General features: G+C 39.9%; 1 long non-coding RNA gene across 1 annotated transcript; it reads right to left on the reverse strand.

The window, feature by feature from the left end:
- Positions 1-1,426: 1,426 nt before the first annotated feature.
- LOC115081429 lies at positions 1,427-6,870 on the reverse strand. The gene is made up of 3 exons (XR_003853799.1): positions 5,737-6,870; positions 2,271-2,568; positions 1,427-2,060 (listed from the first exon to the last, which is right to left on the reverse strand). It is a non-coding gene; the product is annotated as an uncharacterized LOC115081429 (long non-coding RNA).
- Positions 6,871-7,203: the final 333 nt, after the last annotated feature.

Genomic DNA, 7,203 nt, shown 5'->3' on the forward strand with positions numbered 1-7,203 from the left:
GATTATGTAATTTGAAAATTAGAAAAATAAAATTAAAAAAAAAAAAAAAGGAATGTGGAGTAATCGCTGCCCATATCATGTCCAAAGATACTGCAATAGATGGAGATTTATCCACAACAGATGTTACTGGAAAAAAAAAAAAAGATCAAACAGTACCTTGTCTTGCCCTGAGATTTCCCCCACCGGAACAGAGACAGGTGTAGGTGCTCTTACCACTCCTGAGTCTACCTCAAGTCCAGGAGACGAGATATCAGAAGGCTGCAATAATGAAATACTCTCTCAAGACTCAATGACCTCGATGGAATAGGTGGAGCGGAGGACAAGTCTCCAGGCTCTTGGGACTCTGAAACAATCTGCCCCTGAAATTGGAAAAGTTTCCAGAGTGGACTGAGCCAGAGCAGAAGCCATGGGGAGCTCAGAGGGGAATGCATGAACATGCTCCCTTCTCTTTTTTCCAATTCTGGGCAGCAAACAAACTGTGCATCCCTTTAGAGCGCCACTGATGGCGCGCCACAGGACAGGCCAATTTGTAGGGGCAGGAATCCTCTCTGGATGACATCAGCTGGCTCAGTGTCTGCCCGGAGAAATCGCTGATGGTAGGGCCTCCACTCCAGACTTTGCTTATTCTTATATAACAGTATGTAGTTTTGTGGTTTAGTTAGGGACCTTCATTTTCAGTTTTTATTTTATTTTTCCCAGGAATTTCAATGTTATAACAAAAAGAAATCATTGGAAAAATGACTTTATAACATGGAAATTTTTCCACTGATTTTTGTTTTGTTATAACATAGGTGTAGAATGCTAAGAAAAAGGGTACAAGAGATAGGCAGTAAAGAAAGTAACTAAGAAATTGCATTTTTAGGAGCAGAGGTCCCTGGAGAGATTTATTTTTCATCATCTGTTAAGAATCCACAAATCCACATTGTTACTTCCATTCAGGGAATAACATTAAGGGGTAGATTTTAAAAGGAGTGCGCGCGCATCCATGTGTGCGTGGTTCCCGGCACGCGCACATGGACGTGCCGATTTTATAATATGCGTGCCAGTGCACACATGTTATAAAATTCGTTGGCCATGCGCACATGCGCACCAGATTTTAAAATCCACGTGTGCATGTGTGGGTGGTGTGCACAGGGGAATGAATTTTAGTAAATTTTGCGCAGCGACGCAATTGAGCCTTCCTCAGTTCTCCACTCCAATTAAGGACCCTACCTCTTCCCCTCTCCACCCCCACCCCCTAACCTAACCCTAACTATTCCCATTTTTTTGTTTTTGTTTTTATACTTACTGCTCCATCAGAGCAGAAGCAGCTTCCACACGCTGGACAGCTGCTGGCGTACGTTTCCCCGGAACAGTGACTAATGGCCGCTGTCCCGGCCAGCCTCCAGACCAAGCCCCCCAGCCCACCCCTTTTTCAGGGCCCAGCACTTGCGTGTGTATCGGAACTTACACGCGTGGCCGGGCCCTTTTGAAAATGCGCGCGGTGCGCACAGGGCCCAACCACACGCATAAGTCCCAATTTTTATGTAGACAGCCCTTTAAAAATTTGCCCTTAAGAGCCCAGCTTTCAAAACTAACCACAGTACAGCATTTTAGCCTGTAAGTAGACAAGATGAGATAAATGCTAGTATTTTATAAACTGTGTGGCGGAAGCTGCACAGTTTATAAAATACCATGTATTTCTGCTCAAAAAGTACATGTGCGTGGTTCAGTGCTCGTGTATATTTCCAATTCAAGAAAACACATACTTTCTCTACCCATTTTATAACATATGCACGTATATTTTAGAGGTGAAATAATTGTAATATTGCATGAATACACATCCAGAATTAAACACAGAGGCAGATATTTCATAAAGTATGCACAAGTACTTGTGTATCCCCTGTCCTGGTCAGTTCTCGGGCATGTGGGTACACGGGAAGGGCCATGGACCGCACAAGAACTTGTAACCTTCAGATGTTCCTGCGCAGGTGGACAAAGAATGTCTTTTCAAGGCCATTAAGCTTTTGTCTCTCTCTGGGGCGCTTCTGCACAAAAATGTTACTCTTCATTCCAAAAAGCTGTTGGTCAAAAATAGAAAACAATGTTATTGAAATGACAACAGGAAAAATAAAGTCCAAGCAGAGTACAACAGATGGTGGTTCATTCCCGCAAATAAAGTCCAAAAAATAACACAACATCCAACACAGTCTCTTTCTCCTCTTTACATACTGCCTCAAGCAAGTACACTGTTAGGGCAGGTATCCTGCCTTCCTGGGCCCTCCCAGTACCTTTTAGATGGCAGAATCTTCTTCTCTTTTCCTGAGTCTCTCATTTCTGTTTCTCATAAGAGCCTCTGACTAGTTTGCTTGATCAGTCTTTGTGGATTTTCCCAGATTCTCTATTTTGATATCTCCTGGAACACTCATCCAGTTCTCTGATGAATCCCTGGTTCTCTTGGGTCTTCTCAGATTCTCTTTTTTTTTCCTGGAACTTTTCATTCAACACATTCTGGACTCCTAGAATTTCACCTCTTTTTGAAATCTTCCTCCCAGTAACGCCTGGCAATGTCCAACCTCTCCCTAGGCTCTGTTGGGGATATCAGTAAACACAAATACCATAAGATATTTCATAATAGGAGCAGAGCAGCTTAAACTATATACAGAAAATGCCAGCTCAGCACTTCTGAGCTGTTACATTATGTTAAATATGTCACTGCCTCTAAACTTACATACCAATGGGTTCGATTGTTTTCTTGCATAGCATTTTCTAACTGGTTGGCATTATAATTTTACTCATATATGCTAATAAGATTGGATTCTTGTAAGTCATGTAATTTCATGTAAATTAAGCCCAGAAGGCAGAAACAGAACTTAATATTGACCTTTAACATTTTTTTAGCATTTCTGCAGCCTTGGTAGTCTGATCAGTACCATAAGAACATAAGAAATTGCCATGCTGGGTGTTGCATCTGTCAGACTCAGACGACTATGCCCGACATGCCTCAGCTTTCTCTCAGCTTTCTCTACCAGCCTCGGGAGTATGGCATCTATGGCGTCTCCCTGCCGCACCCTCCAGCTTCCCCTGAGCGGCTCTGGTGCGGCGTTCGGCCATCTTGACCCGAGGTCTCCTATGGCGTGTGCACATCCCTACCTTTGTAGCAGTATTGGCGTGAACCTCGGGGGCGTTCTCCTCGAGTGACGTCACTGCTTTGGCATATTTAAGGTTGCCCATTTGCTGACTCTCGCCGAGTTAGCAAAGGATCGGTTTGCTCCGGTCTGAAGCTACTCTGCCACTTCTATCCACTGGAAGCTATCTTCACCCTTCGGGGTTCTATAACCTGGGTACCCGCTCCTCGGGGGCCCTCTGCTTATTTACAGGTGCCTATCCTCTTAACACTGGCAAGTACCCAAACACCAAGAAGATCCCATGCTACTGATGCAATTAATAGCAGTGGCTATTCCCTAAGTAAACTTGATTAATAGCAGTTAATGGACTTCTCCAAGAACTTATCCAAACCTTTTTTGAACCCAGCTACACTAACTGCACTAACCACATCCTCTGGCAACAAATTCCAGAGCTTAATTGTGCGTTGAGTGAAAAAGAATTTTATACGATTAGTCCTAAATGTGCTACTTGCTAACTTCATGGTCCTTCTATTATCTGAAAGTGTAAATAATCACTTCACATCTACTCGTTCAAGACCTTTCATGATCTTAAAGACCTCTATCATATCCCCCCTCAGCTTTTTCTTCTCCAAGCTGAACAGCCCTAACCTCTTCAGCCTTTCTTCATAGGGGAGCTGTTTCATCCCCTTTATCATTTCGATTTACCTTCTCTGTACTTTCTCCATTGCAACTATATCCTTTTTGAGATATGGCGACCAGAATTGTACACAGTATTCAAGGTGCGGTCTCACCATGGAGCAATACAGAGGCATTATGACATTTTCCGTTTTATTAACCATTCCCTTCCTAATAATTCCTAACATCTGTTTGTTTTTTTGACTGCTGCAGAACACTGAGCTGACGATTTCAAAGTGTTATCCACTATGATGCCTAGATCTTTTTCCTGGGTGGTAGGTCCTAATATGGAACCTAACATCGTGTAACTACAGCAAGGGTTATTTTTCCCTATATGCAACACCTTGCACTTGTCCACATTAAATTTCATCTGCCATTTGGATGCCCAATCTTCCAGTCTTGCAAGGTCCTCCTGTAATGTATCACAATCCGCTTGTGATTTAACTACTCTGAATAATTTTGTATCATCCGCAAATTTGATAACCTCATTCGTTGTATTCCTTTCCAGATCACTTATAAATATATTGAAAACATCAGTCCAAGTACAGTAAAGTGCAAGGTATAGTAAATAATAATATAATAAATCAGTCAGAACAATTGATTACATACCGACCCAAATACAACACCGAGAATTTAATATTTGAACTTGAAAAAAATATGGTAAATATAGATCAAACAGATTGTCTCAAAGCAATTACTTCCTGGTTTAATGTGTCTGAATCAATTGCAGAACAAATTAACCCATTGAAAATGAAATTACTAAAAAAACAAGAAACAATCTCAACCTTGGTATAATAGTAATATCAAAAAAGCAAAAATACTAGTAAGAAAATTTGAGAAAAATTGGAGGAAAAGTAAAAATTCTCAAACAATAGGTATATATAGGTCATAGTTAAATAAATACAAAAAACTCATAATGAAGCAAAAAAGGAATATTTTAAACATAAATTTCAGAGTTTTAATCATAACCCTAGAACTCTATTTACTCTTGTCAAAGGAGGACCATTCTGGTATATCCTTTTTTGTTATAATGATTTCTTGCTTATGGATATTTGAAATTGAATTGACAAGGTTGTCAACTTTATCTTTAAAGTAAGTTGCTATTTCATTACATTTTGATTCACTTAAAGAGTTTGAGTCTATATTAGGAGTTTTAGTTAAGTTCAAGAACTTAACTAAAACTCCTAATATAGACTCAATATAGAAGATATCTTCAATATAGAAGATACCTCCTAATATAGGAGGTATCTTCCTTAGAAGATGAAGCTATAATTAAAAAATTAAATCCTACTAATCACCCTTCAGATGCTATTACTACATCTGCGCTAAAACCTACGGCTCAATTAATTGCCCTGACTATAGCACAGATTGTTAACCTTTCATTAAGCGAAGGCTATTTCCTGGATATACTAAAAACTGCTATCATCAGGCCGATTATAAAGAAACCTAACTTAAATCCTTAGATACTAAAGAACTACAGACCAATCTCTAATCTTTCATTTCTATCAAAAATAATTGAAAAAGTAGTTCACAAACAACTGGTTGATCATCTTGATTCAAATAATATACTGTACCCAAATCAATATGGCTTCTGACAAAATCTTAACACTAAAACTTTGTTGATTTCACTTACTGACACTGTCCTGAAAGGCTTTGACTCCAGGCAAAAATACATACTCATATTACTTGATCTGTCAGCTACTTTTGATACGGTGAATCATGATATTTTATTAATAAGACTAAGAGCCTCATTTTCTAAAGTATCACAGGCCTGCGATACTTTAGAAAATCACGCTAATGGGGGGCGGGGGGTCGAAATGGGGGGGGGGCAGTCCTGCACTAGCCGGCAGCAATCGCACTGCCACGGTGCGATCGCTGCCAGTTTCACACCCAGTAGCGCCACCATAGAAGGTGTAGTTATTGGGCATGAAATAGGCAGCTAAAAGGCCCTTACCTTTTCGCTGGTGGCGCCGTCTTCGCGGAGTCGGCCCCGGTGATGCCCTGACTCCTCCTCTTCCGGGGCCAACTCCGCCCCGATTTAGGTAGCGCAGGAGTGCGCTACCTGCGAAAGCCTTAGAAAATAAGGCCCTAAAAGAGATCGGATTAACAAACAACACAATTAAGTGCTTCACCTCATTTCTCCAACAAAGGTCCTTCCAAGTTAAGATAGGCAATATGCTTTCCGACAAGATAGAGCTTAAAACTGGAGTACTTCAAGGCTCTGCCTTGTCGGCAACCTTTTTCAACATTTACTTACTCCCCATTTGCCACCTGTTGGCCGGACTTAGCCTCAATTTTTACATCTATGCCGACGACATTCAGATACTCGTCCCTGTCTCTGACTCCTTAGAACAGTCTTTCAAATTAATTACTATGTACTTGAATGCAATTAAACAACTCTTGAACCATATGAAACTGGTCCTAAACATGGAAAAAACGGAGATCATTCTACTGGATAGAAAACAGAAAGAGATTCCAAACAATACATTAGTTATGCCAAATAACATTAAACTAACTCTTGCAGAATCAGTGAGAGATCTAGATATAACTATTGACTATGGACTAAATTTCAAAAAACATATTTCAACAAAATTAAGAGAAGGCTATTATAAATTGTTAATGCTAAGATGGTTAAAACCTCTATTAGAACCTAGTGATTTTCGTTCAGTGTTACAAGCGCTCATATTTTCCTCATTGGATTATTGTAATGTACTACTATAGGCCTTCCACAAACGACTTTACGCCCTCTGCAGGTTCTGCAAAAGTCTGCAGCTAGCGTTCTAACAAATTGCAAATATGAGATCATATTACACCAATTTTGATACAATTACATTGGCTTCCGATTACACAGAGAATTTGGTATAAAACTTGCTGCATTCTTCATAAGGCAATATATGGACAGAAAACCGACTGGCTAAATTTCTCAATTAGACTACACACCCCACACAGATCACTGAGGTCAGCGAATAAAGGTTTACTTCATATTCCATCAGTAAATACGGCACACTTGATCTTGGTACGTGGGAGAGTCATTTCCATTGCAGGACCGAGCCTTTGGAATACTATGCCTGCAGTTAAGGATGGAAACCGATTTAAGGAAATTCAGAAAAGACCTAAAAACCTGGCTCTTTGAGCGAGCCTATCTGGAAGATCAAAAAAAGGGTCATTAACATCAAGAGCCTCAATTCTATTGTTTTGTCTACCTGTGATTTTGATTTTAAATGATTGTATTCAGTCTTTTAGATGAATAATGTAGATTTATATACTGTCATTATTATTTGTTTTATGTTTCTTACTGTAAACCGTTGTGATGTATTTCGAACGACAGTATGCAAAACCTTTTAAATAAAATAAAAAATAAAATACGGATCCCTGAGGCACTCCACTGTTTACTCTTTTCCACTGAGAAAATTGACCATTT

Source organism: Rhinatrema bivittatum, chromosome 1, assembly GCF_901001135.1.
Source record: "Rhinatrema bivittatum chromosome 1, aRhiBiv1.1, whole genome shotgun sequence".
Taxonomy (NCBI): Eukaryota; Metazoa; Chordata; class Amphibia; order Gymnophiona; family Rhinatrematidae; genus Rhinatrema; species Rhinatrema bivittatum.